This window comes from Papaver somniferum, chromosome 6 (genome assembly GCF_003573695.1).
Source record: "Papaver somniferum cultivar HN1 chromosome 6, ASM357369v1, whole genome shotgun sequence".
Taxonomy (NCBI): domain Eukaryota; kingdom Viridiplantae; phylum Streptophyta; class Magnoliopsida; order Ranunculales; family Papaveraceae; genus Papaver; species Papaver somniferum.
The window spans coordinates 3522772-3544997 of record NC_039363.1 but is presented as its reverse complement, the minus strand read 5'-3'; the positions used below and the strand labels follow the sequence as shown (position 1 = coordinate 3544997).

The 22226-nt window shown below is 35.2% G+C and overlaps 2 long non-coding RNA genes across 3 annotated transcripts; one reads left to right on the top strand and one right to left on the bottom strand.

The window, feature by feature from the left end:
• Positions 1 to 7088: 7088 nt before the first annotated feature.
• On the top strand, positions 7089 to 7514 carry LOC113286761. Its single transcript, XR_003329482.1, has 3 exons — positions 7089 to 7143; positions 7239 to 7306; positions 7450 to 7514. It is a non-coding gene; the product is annotated as an uncharacterized LOC113286761 (long non-coding RNA).
• Positions 7515 to 17166: 9652 nt separating this feature from the next.
• Positions 17167 to 21242, bottom strand: LOC113286708. 2 transcript variants are annotated; one of them, XR_003329431.1, is made up of 10 exons: positions 20782 to 21242; positions 20609 to 20650; positions 20281 to 20412; positions 19684 to 19723; positions 18712 to 18780; positions 18336 to 18622; positions 18175 to 18261; positions 17878 to 17960; positions 17677 to 17778; positions 17167 to 17514 (listed from the first exon to the last, which is right to left on the bottom strand). It is a non-coding gene; the product is annotated as an uncharacterized LOC113286708 (long non-coding RNA). The 2 variants fall into 2 exon arrangements; XR_003329430.1 differs by having other exon boundaries at positions 17168 to 17514; positions 19684 to 19903.
• Between the last annotated feature and the right edge of the window lie 984 nt (positions 21243 to 22226).

Genomic DNA, 22226 nt, shown 5'->3' with positions numbered 1-22226 from the left:
TTCCTAAATGTACGAGTCTCCATTATTTGGTTTACTGTCTTGAGTTTTTTATGGTGGAAAACGATTAATAAAAAAATAATTTTTTAAAGTTTTAATAAAAAATTATAATTTATTGTTTTATTTTGTGAATGAAACTTTTTAGTCCCACATCGTGGAGTTTTCAATTTTTAGTAGTTTTAAGAAAACTATATAAAACCTTTTAGTCTCACATCGAGGAGTTTTTCTTCTTAAGTTGTATTTGTCAATTATATAAAGAAATTCACTACTTTTGTAAAATCTATGGGAAAGGTTGCTCTATATTTTAGAGGGACCCCTAAGGAAAAATATTTTATAGCGTTTCTTAAGAGTTCGTGATTTTCCTTAACGGTTTTTTCGGAGTTGCCAAGCTCTAGGTGTAGTAGGGTGTTTTATCCTGGAGATATCCGTCCTGTGAGGGCTATAGCATCACTCTTGAGTGTAGCCGGGCGCTAATGTCTTAAGGGCAACGTGTTGAACACGTGACTCACTCTGTTTTTCCAAAGTTTTGCCTTGTTGCTGTTGTGGAGATATGAGAAGCTCGTTCGTTTCGTCAATCGATCAATTCCATTATAAATGAGATAAGTATCAATAACTTTTGCTTATTTGATTTTTTCTTTATTTTAATTATTGCACCCAACAATCTTAAGACATTACTATGTGTAATAATAAAAAAATGGTTGGTTGGTTTGTGAATCATGGATGTTAATTGTGGAGTGAAAAACAAAAACGAATTTTTGGTCAGCTGTAGAGTTTCGAGATTATTTCTTAACCTAGAAGGAATTTCTATGAACCCTTTTGACACAACGTAGTATACATCCTGATAGTTTCCCACGTAAAATTTCAGAATTTTTGGAGTTGTAAAAGTATTTTTTTGATATTTTACAAAACAGACAAATGTTCCTGAAAAATTCTGACGGGCAAACTTTTGTTGTTAACTAAAGTATTTTTTTATGGGGTAATCATGAGTTTTTTGATATGGTGGTTCAAACGAAGTTTGTAAATCTAGATATTATCTTCAAAACTCATATTTTATCTTCCGCGGAACTAAGTTTTGTAAGATGTGGTGTATTAGGTGATTGGGAAATTACCGTGTCCGTGGTCAGAGTATAAACGAAGATTGTGACATGAAATTGAAAAGGAACATGGCTACCAGGCGCATGTGGATGAACATAAGTCTTCCAAAGCTGACAAAGGCGGGAATATCAAACACAACTCTAACCGTAGTCTTCATAAGAAAGGTATGTTTCGTAAAACTGAATCCGGCGTTACTTTAATTAAGGGTGATTGTTATGTTTGTAAAATTCCGGGACATACGGTAGTAAAGTGTAGACAACATAAAACCTTAATAAGTAGAAAGTTAATGCTAATTTAGTTGAAAAAAATTAGAACGAGTTCATTGACATGATGTCGGAAGTTATTTTAACAACCAATGTGAGAGACCAAAAGGTGGACTCTGGAGCCACCAAGAATGTTTGTTGAAACACAGACATGTTCACCTCCTATCAGAGGATAGGGGATGTCGAGAAACTCTTTTTGAGCAACTCATCTGCAATAGAGGTTGCATAAAAGGAAAAGGTCGAGCAGAAGCTCATATCTGTAATACTCTCACATTGAATGAAGTTTTCATGTTCCAAGCATATGCAAGAATCTTGTATCTTGTTCTATTGTAAATGGAAAAAGATTTAAGATCTTAATTTTTTCTGGAAAACTTGTTGTAACAAGGAAGTTATTTTTTAAGCAAGAGTTATAGGACTTTGGGTCTATATAAGCTTAACGGAAAAAACTGATGATGTGAACATAGTTGATTCTTGTGCTTTTTTTTATGTGATTGATTGTTTTATGTGGTAAGCTTGTAACCGTAAACTTATAAGTCAATGCTTAACTGGATAGCATAGGCTGCGTACCCAAATATAGTTTGGATTTTGAACACAAAAGTGAAATCTGTGAAGAATCAAATTTGCTTTAAAACCTTTTAGCACAAATGTTCAGAGTAATTTTAAGCCTTTAGAATTGATTCATTTAGGCCTAGATGACATGAGTTCAACCTAAAATCACTGTGGTAAAAGATGGTTTATAACTTCCGTAGATGATTGTACGAGGTACTGTCTTGTATACTTGCTTACGGATAAGGATGATGCCTTAGAAGCCTTAAGATGTATAAACTTGTAGTTCAAAACCAATTAGAAGCCTTGAACATATTAATTGTATCCTTAAGGAGATCATAATTACCATGTTGATTAGTTCAGGATTACCAGTGGTCTTGTGGGAGGAAGAAGTCCTCTTAACTAGTATATCCTGAATATAGTACCCTTAAGGATCAGATGAAACTCCATATGATTTATGGAAAGGTAGATGACCTTCTTATGAATATGTCAAAGTGTGGGGGTGTTTGACTAAGATTGTCATTCCTCTTCCTAGAAGAACTAGATAAAAACTAAAAATGGTGATTGTGTCTTCATATAAGGTATGTTGAGTATACTTCTACATATACATTTTTGGTTGTGTGTTCTGATTTTTCATACTTTTGGTGTGATTTTTCTTACTTTGTTGTGAATACTATTACATAATCTAGGGATGTTGAGTTCTTTGAACATGTTTATTCTTAAACCTGTACCTCATTAGAGATGTGTTGTTGTTCCCCAGATTTTTTTCAAATAGTCAGAACTTATCTTAAAGGAAGATGAAGTTACGGTTGAGCCTAAGAGAAGTAAAAAAAAAATTAGACTTGAGACTTCTTATGAAGCCGACTTCATAACATGCCTAGCTTAGTCTAAGCCCCGTACTTGTAAAGAATCCTTGATATCTACTGAAACCCCATTCTGGTAAGAAGCTTCATTTAGTGAAATGGACTCAGTCCGTCGGAACCTGACTTGGGAGGTTTATAGTTTACCTCCAGAGAGTAAGACCATGAGATGTAAATGAGTCTTTAAGAGTAAACATTAGGTATATGGAACTGTAGAAAAATATTAGGCTAAGTTGGTAGCTAAAGGCTATAAACTAAAAGAAGGTGTATATTTCCTTGATTCTTATTCACATGTGACGAGATTTACTTACGTTGAGATACTAATTGTTATTGCTGTCATAAACAAATTAGAGATACATCAGATGGATGTTAAGACAGCTTTTCTAAAATCGTGAATTAGATAAAGAAATTTACATAGACCAACCTGAGGACTTTGTAATGAAAGGTTATCATGACAAAGTTTGTAAGTTGAACAAAATTTTGTATGGTTTATAAAATAAGCACGTAAACAGTGACATGGAAAATTTGATCATGTGATAATGTGTAGTGGATTTAAGTTAATGAATCTGACAAGTATATTTACAAGTAACTTGTTAAGGATGCCTGTGTGATTGTATGCTTGTATGTTGATGATATGTTTATATTTGATACAAACATAGATGTGATTAATTCCACTAAAAACATGCGCTGAATGAGAACGTTGACTTGAAAGACTTAGGCCATGTTGATGTAATCTTAGGGATGAGGATTAGAAAATAATCTAACATATGTAGTCTTAGTCATTCTCATTATTTTGAATTTGTGCTTAAGAGATACAATCAGTGTGATTGTAAGCCTTCTTGTACTCGTACGATTATTCTTGTAGACTCAAGAAAAAAGGGTAATGGAGTATATTAACTTGAATACTCAAGAGTTATAGGATGTCTGATGAATTTAATGAACTGTAAGAGTCCAGACATTGCCTATATTGTGAGTAAGTTAAGTAGATATAATTATAGTCCAGAGCAATAGCATTCAGATGCACTGAGTATAGTATTATGGTACCTAAAATACTCTATTACCTTTTATTTGATTTATCAAAGGTATCTGATGTCCTTGAGGGACTTTGTGATGTAAACTGGATAGTTGACTCAGAGGAGTCTAAGTCTACGAGTGGATATGTTTCACTCTAGCATCAGGGTTTGGTTTTGGAAGATTTACAAACAAACATATATTGCTCAATTCATTATGGAATCTGAGAGTATTGAGTTAGATAAAACACGAGAGGGGGACGAGTGCCTAAGATGTTTTTTAGAAGACATTCCTCTCTGGCATAGGCCTGTGTCAGCTATATCTATATACTGTGTTAGCCAAGCTATAATAGCTAAAGATAAAAATAACTAATCTCAATTGGCGTTATTTCCATTGATTGGATGAAGTCCAAGGAGAATATCGCGCAACCTTTGACGAAAGGTTCATCCAAAGAGATTGTTAGAAACACATCGAAGGGGATGGGGCTTAAGCTCATAAATTAAACTTGCCATGAAGGATACTCAACCTTGCTGACTGGAGATCCCAAGATCAAGGTTTCGAATGAGACAACTAATTTGTGGTGGGTAAAGATAAACACTATCAGAGAATTTTATTCTCTGTCCCTTCCCTATGGTGTAGACGTGATAGTGTGACTGCATGTGAAGGATGACTTTTAAGAAGTCTTAATGAGTTATATAGTTTCAATTTAAGATTGAAGTGGGGTGTAGCAGTAACCCTCTTTATGGAAACTCACCTATCTGAATGAGGAAGTGGGCCGCTTCCTATGAGAATATGAGCTTTGATTCTCTAGAGCATTCTGAGAAACAGGATATGTCCAGGGCCAAATTGGAAAAAACGGCACGAGCTTGGCAGCAATCTTGGAGATATCACCCGTGGTTGTTATCACGAATTACATCAAATGCTAGCAGTTCAAGACATAGTTCACTGTCTCTAGCAAGTAATTCCGGTAATATCTCACTAAGCAAAGGTTCAAGACCTCATGGACACCTCTTCCTAAAATGGTATTTCCTGTGTTTTTTATGTGATTTTCGTTTTGATGGTTTTGGTATTACTGGAACTTAGGACCTAAAGGTCACTAAGGGTTCACTAGTTCATGCTTTTTCACTTTGGTGAAAGATACCTATAATCTCACCATGTGAGAACTAAAGATTAAAGCTCTCAAACTATATGATTTATGCAATCCATAGTATCACTAGTACAACTATGGCCTTCAGTCACGGTTGGCTTTGTCTCGATTGTATCTATAACCGTGACTAATACATTGATTGTCCCAGTTAAATATGTTTCCGAGTCCATTGTATATCTCTTTGGATACGGGTATATTGAATGCGTGTCTAATTTTCATCAATCCCCCTTTCTTAAATCCGATCAAGGGTAGAAGTACAACTGCTTTGATTTTTTAACCCACCACCTGCACTTCCAGTCTCCCACGATCTATGAAAACTCCGCCCATCTTCTTAGGTTTCAAGGTAATCATTCCTCTCAACTTCTTCTCTCCGTCGTTCAGTCCCAAATAAAAACCATATTTTATCTGTATTCACTGCTTGATCTAATTTCTTCTACCTATGGAGTTTGAATCTGAATTTCCAATCAGTCAGTCAATGTTTTTGTTTCTCAGTTTTTCTCTCAACGTGTTTTGCTATTTGATGGTGACACTGGTGTTCGATTAAGTGCAAGTGGCTTGGCATTTTTATGGAGTATGAATCGGAAGTTCCAATCAGTCGATCGATGTTTTTTTGCCTATCTCTTGATCTCAATCACATAGTTTGAAGTTTTTTATGGTTAAAATTGGTGGAAAGCCAGTAAACATTGAGCTTTCTCTTTTGGTGTTCAAGGTAACACTGCTAGTATTTATTTCTTGGTGTTTAATTGGATCTACACCAACATTCTTGAGATTTTTTATTATTGTGCAATCTTGGAATTTTTTATTATTGTGCAATTAGATTATCCCTGTGAAAACTATATTTTTCTTGTAAATTATCTTTTTAGGGCAAACAATTTTACTGGGTTCGATTAAGACCAAGCTGATTATCTGTTTTCTTTTTTCCGGTAAGAGTTTGAAATCGTTGTCAATTGTTTGGTCAATAGATATAACATTTTGCTCAAGTATGAAATCAGGGAGAGTTTTCTTATTTGAAATCATAGTGAATTATTTCTCCAATTTTGATTGAATTATAATTTTAAATGTAGGTACCCTAAAGATAAGCATTGCTAGAGTGTGAGAGATCCATCCGTTCTATCTTTATGTGAAATTGTTTCTTTCCTGGCATCATATTTTACGTTGATACCTATTTTAAGGATGAATTGGCTTTCGGTGTTGTTTTGTGTGTTGAGACTCGGATCATGGAGTCTGGCCAATTGACGCATTAATATTTTACTGTAAGACGTTGTTTGCAGAATGCAGCATGTGTTTTGGTTCTTGGGGGATTCGGAAATCTTGGTCAGGAATGATATTGGTTGCAAATTATGCCAGCGAGAATCACATCCCCTGTCTTGTATATGCTTGGTAATGTAGATCAATGTGATCGGTTATGCTATATATCTGTATGTGGTCTTGTATCTTCTTAACAGCTCTTTTCATTTTCCCCATTCTAGTTAGTCTTCCTGACATCAATTATTTATTTACCTACCTTTGGTGGTTATGATTTTGATTAGGTTATGCTTCTTGAAAGAGCTAACAGTGCAGAATTCGACCCTGATACACCTAAACCTCTTATAAATTTTATGCCATACGTATGTTTTATGTTCTAAGATAAGTTTTGTGGGAATTTATATATCGAACAAAAACCACATAAGGGATACTTCTATGATTGCAGGGCTCACGAACACATGGGAAGTACAATGAGGCGAGGATCACGAAGAACATTATTTCAGACAACTAATTGTATCACCTAAAAGATATATGAGACATCTGTTAACTCTCGGTCAACAAATACCTTTAATTACTTTAGTTAGTTGTTTACATTGCCTATCTTTTTTTCTGAATGAGTGCTATATATATTTGTTCAATTTATATAGATAATTACTCTCACGTGGATCAGCGCAATTGTCATCGGTATGAGGTCAGCCTGTAAAACTGTTGTAGCGTTAAATTTGGTGGAAATCTACCCATTGCAGCCAAATTGTCTTTCATTACACTAGATTATATGGAGCGCTAAATTTCCTTTTCCAGTGCTCATTTACCATACAAAAATTAACTGACTGCACTATATTTTGTGGCGCTAAATTTCCTTTTCCAATGCTCGTTTACATTATTTTGACTTGTATATGTAAATCCAAAGTAAACTGACCAGTTTGAGGCAGCTGACCTGAGATTTTTCGATTGGGATGAAAGTGGGAAAAAAATGGAGGTACATAATTTGGTCAATAAGGACCATCCACTTTAGTTCGTTTTAGTTTTATGATGTTATAATATCTGGAAAAAAATGTATCGGTTCTTTTGCAGATTGTAGAGCTTCCAAGTCACCCTTTTTTATGTGGGAATGCATTTCCATTTCATGTACGGCCTCCTAGGTACCTTTTGCTGAAGCAAGAAATTTTTCCAGTATGGATAACGATTCTTTCACTCCGGCTAATCCCGGTGAAACCGTTTAGAACTGCAAGTTCATTTTTTATATTTTAAATCTCTCTTAACAGTAAAATTTGTGCAACTGTAGGTCTTATATTGGCAGCAAGTGGGACAGTTGCAAGCGTACGTTGACAAGCAGCAAAATGGAAACTAGGACAGAAGTTGATTTTCTTCGGTCATCGGCTGATACTTTTTCATGGTACACTAGCTAGTTAGCAGTTTCAATTTCATACGTTTTGGATTTAGGAAATATCATTGGTGCACTACAGACAACACTAAAGGCACCCATGAAACTGGTGGATCCAGAAAGTAGAATTCTGAGTAATACACTTCGTTTTAATTTCTCTTTTGCATGGCCAAGCGACATGCTAGAGATAGTTTGGAGGAGCTCTTGTAGTGTGAATGAACATTGGAGTAGGCATGCAATGAAAATTCAGCTGTCCTTTGGAAGCTTTGTTGGAGATCGCCCTTTCTTCTGTTCGATCCGAATTCATTAACATGTTATTATAGATCCAATGACATTAATTTCAATCAAAATTACTGTGCCTCCATTTTCTTCTTTGTAAGACACATAGATGTGCCTATACATCCAAGTATATCTTGTATATTAATATATGTGTTTAACAATTCACAAATTACTCACGGTAACAATAGAATTCGTGTCCAATGATGAGGTTTGGTCACGATGTATTCCAGCATCCCGTGACTAAAGAGAAAACTTGTCACGGTGAATAATAACAACCCGTGGCTGTTGGAGATGTGGTCACGATAATTTCAAGAAACAGTCTCGAACTAAACCGTGACCAAACGTTAGACTTTTGGCCTCGCAGGCTTTCGTCACGGTTTTAAAAAATGAGTCACCATGACCATAAATATTTGGTCACAGTAAATTAGCGTGACGAAAGGGCATTTTTGTACTAGTATATGACCCTGGGGTCAACACACTTTTGTGTGAGGGAGGGGACGTAGAAATGACTAGTATGATTTCAACACTTGCACGATCAGTTTGTTTGGATCGTGAGGTTGGGATGTTGATTTACCAACATCTATCTGTGTTTTCATGTTTTATTGAGTTTTCATCCATGTGGAAAACGATTAATAAAAAAATAATTTTTTAAAGTTTTAATAAAAAATTATAATTTATTGTTTTATTTTGTGAATGAAACTTTTTAGTCCCACGTCGTGGAGTTTCCAATTTTTAGTAGTTTTAAGAAACTATATAAACCTTTTAGTCCCACATCGGGAAGTTTTTCTTCTTAAGTTGTATTTATCAATTATATAAAGAAATTCACTACTTTTGTAAAATCTATGGGAAAGGAGTTGCTCTATATTTTAGAGGGACCCCTAAGGGAAAATATTTTATAGCGTTTCTTAAGAGTTCGTGATTTTCCTTAACGGTTTTTTCGGAGTTGCCAAGCTCAAGTTGAGCATCTACTACATATGCTAGTAGTAGGTGTAGTAGGGTGTTTTATCCTGGAGATATCCGTCCTGTGAGGGCTATAGCATCACTCTTGAGTGTAGCCGGGCGCTAATGTCTTAAGGGCAACGTGTTGAACACGTGACTCACTCTGTTTTTCCAAAGTTTTGCCTTGTTACTGTTGTGGAGATATGAGAAGCTCGTTCGTTTGTCAATCGATCAGTTCCATTATAAATGAGATAAGTATCAATAACTTTTGTTTATTTGATTTTTTCTTTAGTTTAGTTATTGCACACAACATCTTATACCGGAGAAAGAAAAGTGAAAAGCTTTACAAATAGTTGAATTACCGCTTATATGATCACATCGTTACGCTTTTGTTCCTTTTTTTTTCCCTGTAAATTGAGGCTGACAGAGTTGTTTCCAATTAAAAGTGAGTACAAAGTTGTTTCACTACGTAAAGATGGTGGTATATACACTTGATTGTGGCAATGGATGGTGAAATGTTGGAAAGTTTGATTATGAAGTAATTTTACAGTAGTTACAGCCAAACCAGGTGCATGTGTGAATGGAGCTCTCTACTGGTGGAATCTCGGAGTAGGGATCTGATTATTGTCTTTGATTTGGATGATGATCGACAGCATCTGACACTCCTAATCGTGATTATATCAATGGAACAAATGCTCCAAATCTTATTCTATTAAAACAAACCCCTGGTGGGATTAGTGACATTGACTTTTGCTCGAGTTTCAGTCTAGCTGATAGCATTTAGTTCAAATGTTGCAGTATCCTTAGTAAAGCATTCTCTGTAAAAAAATGAATTTTAAGTAGCACGTAAGCTTTTCAGTTCAATTAAATGAATCTATAACTTGGTTATATAATTCCGTCTATTTTTGTTCATCCATTGATGACCTTATATGCAACAATGGCTGGCAGTATTGGGTATTGGCACGGTATATTGGAGGACTGCAGAATCCTTTGATGACTCTTTGCACTCCCCTTACAAAATGTTGTACAACTGTGTTTTGTTTTCTCTTGCACACCCTTTTTAACCTTCAATTAGACTCGTGTTAGTCATCTTATCGTGGCTAACAAATCCGGAAACTCCTCTTTTTATTACACAAGGGCATCAAGGGCGAAGTATTTGAGACTATGCGGACAGCTAGAGATCACACTTTCGATTAGGGAAAATCATTGAGAAGAACCTACTTATACGTGTTAGTTAGCTAGAGAGGTGAAGAGAAGACAACAACGGTGAATATTAACAAACTAGCCTGCGCAATTGCGCGGGTTTACTGAACTTGTAACTCTTATATGGTTCCAGTGACTGTGACAAAAGAACTGTTACTGAATGGTTTGGCAACATAAACATCAGTTTCAAATTTAACACACTAAATGTAGCCCCTCAAATTTCAGCACAGGCCACGAGCATGCCACTTGTTTGGTTATAGGACCAACATGTATCCAATCTTAGATTTTTCATACCCATTTTGCAGTAATTTTTGTTATACTCCAAAAAAACCGTCCTCTATTCCATTTTCGTCTGTTTTAAAATTGTGTCCAGCTTCTGTTTATAGTCATATATTTCCAATGAATTCTCTAATATACCTTTAAATTTTTTATATTAATAAATTTATTTTTAACGGAACTCGATTTAAAATATTAAATAAATTTGTATAATTAGAAAATAAATATATCTTTCACTCATTTTACAAGAATATATATTTAGATCCAAAAATTAAACTCCTTATAAATTTTATATACCATAAATTCGATATCTTTGTTAAAGGGATCATGCCCATGGATGAACGGTCCAAAACGGATGTATTTTGGTATCCTCTTTAGTCTTTTGGTTTTCCCCTTTCCATGTATATGTATATGTATATGTGTATGTGTTATATACATGTTACCGGTAGAACTCTGATCAATATATAATTCATCACTTTATCCTTCCCTATCTTTTATACTACAAAAAGTTATCATGCACGAAACTATACCGTAAAGCTAGATTGTGTCATGTTCCTGTCATGCACGAACCAGTCTAACTCGAACCGAACCAATCCAACTCAAACCGAACAAAATCAATCCAACTCGAACTGAACTGATCCATAATGTGTCATGTTCCTGTCATGCACTGTTTTGTGTGTTGTTCCTGGTCGGTGCACGATTGATATTGTTCCGGTTTTGTGTATATACAACAGGAACTAATGGTTAAGGTATGTAACTAATATTGGTTTTTGGGTTGAGTATTTACTGGGCTTACTTATTCGTCTTTAAAACATGTCTAGTTGTGTTTTTCTTTTGTCTTAAGATAAGACCATATCATATAAACTGTCAATTTAAATTATGACTATTGATCTCGTTCATTAAGAACTTTGGTTAATGTTATCTAGTTCTCTTGAATTTGATATTGGATGTAGTTCAATGTTGTCTATTCAATTGGTTGTACCAACTCGATTCCAGTGTATTCATTTGAGGTTTATAAGTACTTGAAAACCATTATTGCGTACATGATATTTTCTCTCCAAATTTGAATGTTCCTTGGGATGTAATCCACTTCCTCGATTGTTAAAGAGTCGGTGGTTTCAAATGATACGTTGCAAAATAAAATCACATGTATTCTAATAAAATCACATGTATTCTAATTTTATTTCTCTACTTCATCCATGATACTAACGAACCAGTAAGTGGTTGTCATGTGTAGTGAGATTCTGTTGGCCTGTTAAGATAAAGAAATTTCTAAAATTATGCTAATATAGCAAAATTGAAAATGGAAAGAACTCTGAAGTAATGAGGGTTAGACATACCGACTCATATAAAGGATATGAAAATGGACATATATCATGAGACGAAGATGTAAGTTTTTTTTCCCAGCAGTAATGACACCAAAGTACATGTATCAATTGAATATGAGATGAAGCTATGATGTAATTTAGCTCTCACAAAAGAGTTGGGAATGAATCTTCTTATCGTTATTGGTACAAGCAATATAATGCGGGTACCATAGTAGTAACCAGTTTTTATAGGAGGGTCATAATTTAGACATCAACTTTAATGAAAAGAAGAACTTTGCCTGGCCAATTGACTGTTTAATTGAACTAGATCCAATATCCGCGATTATGGAATGAAAATTACGCCATTTCCAAGAAACATAAATTTTCTAAAGCACTTGAGATATATCTGGATGAAACGTAACATATATTCACTCTAAAGTAATTGAGTTGAATATCACTTTTATTAAGTAATAAGGCCACACGACTTATTAAATCTCTCAAGACTTAATGTCTAACTGATAGTGGTTTTCCTTCCACTAATTTAAGGAATACACCCTAGTTGTAGAACTAATTCCTTATAATGTGACTACGATGATAGGATCATCGAGCGAAGCACTGCTCAAACTTTGTTGCCGAGATAGAATAAAGGCTAAAAGTCACATAAGCTCTGTATGTACTAAGGGATAATCACACCTTGTTAAATTCCAAACATACCCATGTAAGTGGACATCATATGGAAACTCACAGTGAAGAGAATGTAATTGATTGCATCTTTTATAACCTTTAATGACTGTGGAAGGAAGCATATTCTTAGAGAAATTATGTGTCAATTTAGTAAAATGTAAATCACTAGTATTTGGATTATTGAATCCATATTAACCACGACAATGAAATATTGGGTATTGAATCATACATACTTTGGCATAACCATAAAGCCACTTTGGTTATGATATGATGATCGTTTTGAAAGGACTCACACGTACATCACTTTATTTGAGTGAATGAGCAAACATGAGAAAGATTGGAAAAATGCGAAGTGACGACATATCTCTCAATAAGTGTTTTTTGAAGTATTAGAGGAAAAAAACCCCTTACTATTACGATTTTATGTAAGAAAGCATATCACTCGTTTTACATAGTCATCAGTAAAACATGATCGAGATCATCCTAAGATGAAAATGATAAGCAATCCATATTACAAAAAAGAAAAAACAAAAAACAAGGTGATATTTAGAAATATATCCATGCAGAATGCGGACCATAAAATTTTTTAACATGCAAAGTATATCTAACTTTGTTTTGTAATCACCCTCTCATGCACCAAGTTCACCAGCAAGGCCTAAGACTAAAATAAACTATCATAAGTTCACTATCTTGAATTTCTCATCCATCAAATAAACACCCCCTTGTGTCTGTCTTAGTTCATTATACTTCCAGAGAAAACAACATACACAAAAATTATCAAAGAAGTCTAAGCAAGAAATGGAAAATTTGGTCAAGCAAATGAGGTATCCTAACCTCCATGTCTAAGTGTTAAATTATTTCAGTTAATTTCTAATTAGCCTAATTACTCAAAATTCCGGAAAAAAACTTAAATCCTTTTAAGGATTATGTATTTTCCTACATTTAGTATGCACTTTTCTACAAGTTTTGATAGTCCAATGGATTAACGAAATTATTAGGGAGAGATTTTCTTGTTTTGGACAGGATAATCCGGAAGGAGTAAATAGCACAAGACAGAGGCGGTCACCACCACAAAAAACACAATCCTTCAAAGGAGGCAAGTTTCTCTTACAATTCCTTTACTAACCTTGCACTGAACTAATATACTACTTAAAAGCTTTCTGAACAGAAAGCCATAATCTGAAGTAACTAATAAAGCTCTGATACTAGAAAGAAAAACCTAATTCGATGATTTACTATAGAGAGAAAAACCTGGTTCCAAAGGAAATTTTAAGGGAAAATGAATCCAGATAAAGAATCAAGTGAAAGTATAGAGTTTGCACCCGTAGTTGCAGCAACAGCATTTGCTGTAAGCTCACTTGAAGACGAGAAAGATTATTAGTTATATTATCTGTAGCACCACTATCAGGAGTCCATGGAGGAGAAGGCAGTAAACCAGTTTGAGCATCATACGCGGGAGGTGCAGATGACGGTGGTTGACATCGAGGTGGATGAAAGCTACGATCATAGTGATTCCAACAGTCATTAGCTTCATGATTTGTGCGCACACATAGTTGACATTTAAGTTCTAGACGACCAGAGAGGGAGAAAGTTTCAAAACGGCCAGATGCTCGAGATGTAAATGACTGACTTATTGAAGGTATTCCGAGATTGAGCAGAATGGTATTGTCCAGGAGGTGACGTGTATGGTGCTGGTGAACGATATGACTGCTGTGCAGGCGAACGAGATGCTGGAGAGGCAACTATAGTGGCTACAGGCTGAGACTGTAAAAATTCAGCCTGTTGTTCAATTTTAAGCTCAAAAGTAAGGAGATAAGTGAGAAAATCCTTTGTGGTTTGAGAGCTCATATTAGTTGTAAGAGAAGTGAAAATTGCATCATAGGAACTGTCCAATCCAGCAAGTAGACAGTGTCGAAACTCCTTTGCCGTGACAGGGGTGTTTGCAGCCGCATGACTATCAACAATATCTCTAGCGTGATCTATATATGCTCGCATGGTTTGAGACCCTTTCTTTAAGGCACGTAATCACAATGAAGAAGGTGAAGTTGAGCATCATATTTGGAACCATAAAGAGACTCCAGAGAACACCATATTTCCTTAGACGTAGTTAGGCGATGTACATGACTAAGAACGGCTGGAGTAAGAGATAAAAACAGCCAACTAACCAAGATTTTTTCTTGTTTTCTCCATGTAAGAAACTCTGGATTTGGTAATTCATCATCAAGTGTAGGTGGAGGACGGGGATTTTCACCGGTGACATGACCATCCAAATCATGCCCTTGAACGTAGGGTAAAAATTGGGCACGCCATAAAGGGTAGTTGTTATCTTCGAGCTTGACAGTGATCAAATGGTGAGGTTGGGAAAACTGAATAGATGACATTACAGAAGAATGTAAAGAAGAAATACTCGAGTTGATAACAGCGGAAACGGTTGATGATATGGTTGAGGACATGGTTGAAGATTCAGTTGACATGATGGAGGATCGAGAGTAGCTGATACCAAGTCACAAATATTTAGGTTTAGGGTGAGAACTTCTTACGTTGAAGATAAGAAGAGAAGTGAAACGAGAAGACAATTTTACAGAACTTTTATTGATAACAACTCAACAAACAAAAGACAATCAAAGATACAATATATACATGACTTTCCTTGAACTGCAGGAAACGTGTGTTTCCTAATTTATTGTTTTCTTAATATACAAACTACTTGGTCGACAGGTTACCGTGTGATATTGCACACGTTTTAGATGCTTTGTTAACAAGAGACAATTGTGTCAAGTGAAAGGGATCCAATACGCTCTCTTTCTCTCTCTATTTTCTCTCCAGAAAAAGCATGAAAACCCTAATGACTAAGCGCCGCACTGCTCAGATCGGCTCTTTTGGAGCTGATCTGAGATTATTATTTATCCTTCTCCATCTGTGTAAGTTTAGCTAGTCTTTTTTTTCGTTTTTGGGAGTTTTAATCCCTCTTTGGTTTTTTCTGTTATTTTCAATCTGTGTTCTAGGTTTATAAATGCTTCTTAATTTAGAATCGAGTTCTTCTATTTGGGGTTTTGTTCTCGAACAAGCTCTGTTAGTCTTCTTCAATTCTTAATTGAATATAGGTTTTTAGGTTTAATTTTTTCTTGTTACCGTTTTTTCTAATTCTTGTGTTCTCTTGATTGGGTTTTTCTTGTATTGTTGTAATTAAAATTTGCAAAAGGGTTTGTTGTAAAGTGGTTCCTTGTAAAGGGTTGATTTTTCCATCAATTGCTTGTTCAAGCTCTTGTTAATTTTCAATCAAGCATATCTCAAGATTCATATTAGAGTCCACTTCAACGTCAGGTCCTCATCAAGCTTTGGGAAGCCAACAACAACAGTAAAGAACATCTCCAGTCATCCTGATTTTGTTACAGATTTTCACTCCAATATCAACATGTTTTACAAAGACACGGACACATAATCAAATTTCTACAAAGACACCTAAGACACCAAGAAAATTTTTGATACTGATCCAGTCCTTTCTAGACCGATTCAGCCATATTATACCCGTGGTAGATTATACTTATTTATCTTTGTTATTGTTATTTTGAAAAAACAATCTATTCATCTTAGATTTTTTATATGGCTTGGATGTGTTACATTTGATCCAACCAAGACCGTTTAAACTTGTCCTATTACTGCTGAATTGGCTAGGAATTGTAGGAATTTGTTGTCATATCGGGTCCCGGGACTATGGTTTTAAGTGGATTGGATGTCGATGTAGTTTGTTTGATTTTATTGTAATTCTTAGATTTTTTCGAGTCATTCTTGTAAACGCTTCTGATCTTGAATCATACTTTTATGATGAATACAATTGAGGCTTTCCTCCTTTCGGGAAGAAAAAAAAATTGTGTCAAGTGAAAAAATAACCATGAACACTAAATATTTCCAATCTCTTCACCAAGTTGCACATTTGTGTGAGGCTTCATTTAACAAAAAGGTGCTCATAAAAGGGACTCCCTTTCTTTGCGTCCTCATATCTGTCGGTTCAATAATGTTATGCATTGCGAAAGACATTAGACGTAGAACCCGATGTTCTCCTTTTTATTATAACCGGGTGAATAAGATTAGAGGTGTAAAATGTGTCGGCCCGGCATAGCCCGACACACGAAATCGCGTGCTTCACGTGCCATATGTCGTGCTAGGCCATGCCAACGATTTAAACGTGTTGTGTCGTGCTGGCACACGTGCTATTAACAACTTGAGATCACTTAATGGTATACATTAAGTCGGACATTGTCACGATATCTAAATAGACAACATATAATTTGAAATTATTTCAGAATTTATTTCAAGTAAAATTAACAAGTTTATTCAATAAACAGAAATATCGCACCGAATATAAAATTGGATCACTGTCATGTGAGTTAATGTTCTAGTCAAGTATATATAGATAATGACATTATATGCTTATTCCACTACACCAAAATCAGGATTATGTCACAGAGCATTTCTGTTACTGATTAAATTTGAACACATACACACCGTTGGAGAAACGTTGTGATAATAGTTGTTATCGTTCTTTGTAACAGTTGTGACTGTGACAGTATTTGATTACAGTCACAATTCTTAATTGTTACAATAACAAATAGTAACAGTTAACCTTATTTTAGAACTGCGACACGTGGCTCATTTGTCACAATTAATATAACATATTTAGTTGTTATCAAACCTGGCAACAACTAGGTGATGACACGTGTCTGACAACGCTAGGTAGGCAACTACCAAGTCTGCCACGTGTCACTTTTTCTTACGGTTACAGCAACACATATAAGTGTTGCCTACTTTTTGCAACAGTTTCCCAGTGGACACCTGTCGTCTTTTTGTCACAATTACTGTAACGTTTAAACTGTTATAACAGCATTAATGTGATGACACGTGTTGTTTTTCTTCACAGTTTTGGTCACAGTTAACCCTGTGACAATTATTTAATTACAATTAATAAAAAAAATCGTAGTCCAGGTCTTTATCATGGACCTGGCCTTCCAGTTTACAGGCCTGCACAATTAAACCAGACACATGCCTGCAATACAACAACTGAACCTGAAACACAGGCCTGCAATACAACAACTGACCGGAAACACAGGCCTGCAAACTATCCGCAATTTACAATTCAATTACAAAAAATCATTCTATTCATTATGAACAAAGAAACAAATATGATGGCCAGTAAGAAAACAAACTTCCTAGGCACCAAAAAGTAAGTGTCTGAACAAACTAGTAGACACCAAAACCTATTGCGGTTCTCAACTGTGAACTGTATCGAATGCCCAACACAGATAAACAAAATAACAAAATCAGTATGAGAACAAATGCAGAAACAACTGACCAATTAGCGGACAACCAATATATGGACATCACAAAGATTTAAGTAAAAAAATTAAATTCAAAGATAGTACAAGAATCGCATGAAACTGACCTAGTAGAGATTTGTTTGACTTGCCTCCACTTGCAGGGGTCTTTCCTCCCTTGGGGTAAGGAGTACCCTGACGAACAGCACCACCTTTCTTGCCATCAGCACCTGCAAAAACGTGGACAGTTGCAGATGATTAGAACGAATAGGAAAACGGCAGCAACATAACAATCCAACGAAGCAAGCCAAATGAAAAAACATTTTCACCTAACTTCTGAGGAGTTTCTACTTTAACATTTTTGTCCAAGAGTGGGCTTATTGTTAGCAACTTCAGCAAGTCTCTTCTTTCCCTATAAGAAACACATAAAGTTATAGTTGGTCAGCAGTGGCAAATACAGAGAACTCTTACTCAAGCTAATCATGAAAATACTAAAAACGACGACATTCTTAGCAAAAAGTAAACCACAAGGTTGGACAATGCCTGAAAAGCAAGGGGTGAGGACAAAACAAATTATGAGACATGATCAACAACAAAGCAAATTTTGAGAATATTAAAGTACTCACTCTTAACGCCGCTTTATGTAGAGATGATGAGCGCATAAAGGCTTTCATGAGCTTGAATATCATTGTAGTTACTAATCCAAGGATGACCTGCCAAGAGAAATATAATTAGGATCACAAAGAAAGAAATTCAGCAGTCTTTTTAACAAGATGAGAATATTAACTTAATGCCTCAGCAGCCATCACTCGTTCATGTGGGTCTTTATTCAATAGACGCTTGACAAAATGCTTGGCTTCAGAAGATAAAGAAGGCCAAGGAGGTTCATCGAGTCCGCCCTGAAGGCCCGAAAAATCTCGGACCCTGTGCGAACCAAGAACGGACAACTTCCGCATAAAAGTATATATGATATCACACCAATACTCCACCAATCAGCCACTGTATTGTAAGATCTATGTAGAACTTCAGATGCAACATAGTATGCACTTCCAACGATGTCATTAAGCCTTTTATCTGCATCGTGTCAGATAAAATAGAAGTTAGAAAGACGCCTAATTTTACTTCTGAATAATATGTCAGCACCCAAGAGAGTAAAAAACCACCTGGTTTCACAAAATCGGACAAGCCAAAATCAATGGCCTTCAATTGGGAGTTTTCATCAACAAAAAATTCTGATTCAATCAAACCACTACACTTGGTTAGCAATATAAAAAAGTAAAAGAACAAGAATGTTAAGAGAAATAACTCGTGTGTTTGGTAGGATAACTTGGTTTCCATGCCAATCTAGCATGTTTTCCATGTGGTAAAAACATTATAATCCTGCCTGGGCAACACTAACAAGGATTATCTACTAAAGGCAAGTAAAGAGTAATATAATAGTTTCCTCAATTGAAGAACAATAACTCAATTCAACTAGCAACTTGCTAGATCATCACCATTACTTGGGCCCAGATTTAACACTTCAATTCTATCTGAAATGCCTACCAGTTGCAAGCAAGAGCAATTAGTGAAGTCTACAATCTTGTAAATTGGGACTTCTGATTGGCATGGAGCCGACCAGATGTTTAATAGAAATTTAACTTCTAAGTTTCTCGAGAAACATATTGACCATGAGCAGAAATATACGACTGGTTAAATCGGAATAGTCACTGAAGTCTAAACAGAATATACCCTTGTCAGGTTCATCAATCATGTGATGTGAACAAGAAAGTGAAATCAGTCTTAACATATGCTTAACAATGTCTCTTCATGTGCCCATTACTCCTACAATCATCTTATATCATTCAGTTGTAAAAGAAATATTGTTACAATTGATACTGTCACTTAAGTATTAGATGAAAAAAGCAACTCCCAGCCACGTAATATTCAGTTATGGAACTAATATCTTTGAATCGGTAAGCTAAATTTCAACTAAGTTAACTCAAAAAATTTAACATCATAATACTAAATTCATAAGAACAGACGAGATGGACAAAGAATACACAATCTTATATTGGCGCGCATAGATAAAGGGATTAGAGAAAAGAAAAAAAGAGAGGGGAGAAAGAAAGATTATAAACTACGGAGGCACTTACAACAAAGGCGAAGTCATGCTTCAAATCCACATCCCATACTCTGCGGAAATGGTTGCCAGAAACAGTAAGGTTATATCGCCTTTCACATTCCATTAAAACATCCAACTACATTATAGATAGAACCGCCAAAGTCTCCTATACACCCTGCTAGAATAGCCACCAATTCCACCAAGGGCACTCTCACATCATAGACCTCCAGGTTTGGCAAATGCCCAGAAATCTTCAACAAGATCATTTAAGTTAAAACACATGCCACTACAGGGGGGAACATTCGGACAGTAGATAGCGTAATGATAGTGTGAACATAATCCCAAGCACATGAAAGATGCTAGGTGACGTTCTAAATATCACCATAACACAGGAACAAGCCCACCCGTACTAATTGGCTACTTATACACTGATGAAAATTAAACTTGTCAACCATGAATCAAAAGAAAAAAAAACACAGCAGATTGTACAAGTTACTTCTATTTCACATATATACAAATGGGGAACGCTCTCAACTGCATTAGTAAAAAATCAGGAAGAAAATGAATCTCTTCACAATATATCCATTTAGTAAACAAAAGTCAATGAAACTCTCAAGCAAATACTTACCCTCCATGTATACAAATCGAGCACAGAACACCTCTTCTTTCAATTCACCATCAGACAAATCAGTAGCATGCACGAACCATGATATCTGACTCCCATTCCCAGTATGTTGTTGAACCAAAATTGTAGGAAGACCTACCAAAAAAAAATCAAAACAAAAAAACCTAAATCAAATCTCTCATATCAAACCCAAACTTCAAAAAGAGAAAACCAAATCAATTCAAAAACAAAAACGTGCCTGGATGATTAGCAATAACCTCCAGTAACCAAACGAAATTTCTTAGTTTCTTTATGTTTAAGAAGCTTAATAAAGCCATTTCCTCTTTCTTACCAATTATTTCCATCTTTATCAAATCGGTACAGTTTCCCTCATCTACAGAATTAACAATCATAAACCAAATCATCAATTTTGAACTGGCTCAAATCAAATTAAATCAAATCAAATCAAAGCGAAAAAGGTAATGAGTAAAGAAATTGATGAAGCACCATAAACTACAATCTTACCCAGATTGGGGTCTGCAGCATTTCAATTTGTAACTTCACCAAACGTAAAGCATTTTCTATTAAATCAAAAGAAACCCTAACAAAAACCCCAACTCTAATTTTGATCCAAATCTTAAGAGAACATCAGACCTACTGGGTTCAGTATCTATTTCCAATAAAATTAGAGTATTGATTTATGGGTAATGGATTATGGTTTTGTTTCTCCGATTTGGAGGAGGGAGATGAAGAAGATGGAGAAAAGAGCAGCGTTCTGGTAAGGTGAATCATACGGGGTTATAGCCTCATCTTTCTTAATTTAGGTTAGAGATGGAGACCGGCCGAGAGGAGCACAAGAAGAAAGTGATGAAATTTACTTTGATAGGGTTTCAGTCGAAGAAGAAGATGGGGTGAGTGTGTTAGGGTTTCAGTTGAAGGAGAAGAAGATAGGGTGAAGGAGGCGGAAAAGGAAATGGAGATTTAGGTTTTTTATTTTCATTTTCTCTCTCTTCTAACTATATGTAGAAATCCCTTGTTATTGTGCAGCAGAGCTAGACGACTTGTGACTCCGACACCCATCTGATTGGTTTCAGAAGATCAAATGCTTGACTTCTTACCACGTGTCACAAAAAAATCCATTGGACGTCTCTCATTGTTTTAAATTAAATGGTGCATTTTATCACATACTAAACCATGTGACATCGTAACGCAGGGTTCATAACTTTGGGAAGAAATGTCTAGTAGTTTACGAGTTGGGACATTAGAATTAAGCATAAATCCCCGGAACAATATGATATCCAAAAAAATAAAAAATGGATCGTTAGCAATGACAAACAAAAAATCGAATATGATATCAAAAGATATCGACATAAATGTGAATATCAAAATATTATGATACGATATTATTTTCTTAAGATAAATTTATATTTTTTGGAGATATTAAAAATAACAAAATAATAACCTCATTTTCATATTAGTTTCCCTAGTTTTTTCATACCATAATAAAAAATCATACTATTACTTTTTCTAATTTTGTTCATACCATAATAAAAAATAAAATAAGTCTAAAATAAAAACAAAACTAGTCATAAAAATCCAAGGTGACCAAACTTGTGGTACAAAAACCCCACTCAAATGTTGGGATCCATTAAAACTCCATCGTAAACAAAATTGATACAAAAACCCCAAATTTTTAAAAATTGATACAAAAACCCCAAATTTAAATGTTGGTTTCATCAAATTTTATTTTGGTTTCATCATAAAATTTGATGAAACCAAAATAAAATTTGATGAAACCAACATTTAAATTTGGGGTTTTTGTGTTAATTTTGTTTTAATGGGGTTTTTGTGTTACTTTTGTTTTGATGGGTTTTTTGTGGAAGGATGGTGACACCTCTGGGGTTATAACTCGCGGACCGAAATAAAAAAGAAAATTTTTGTTTAATTTTGATAATGTGTGTAACCAGAAA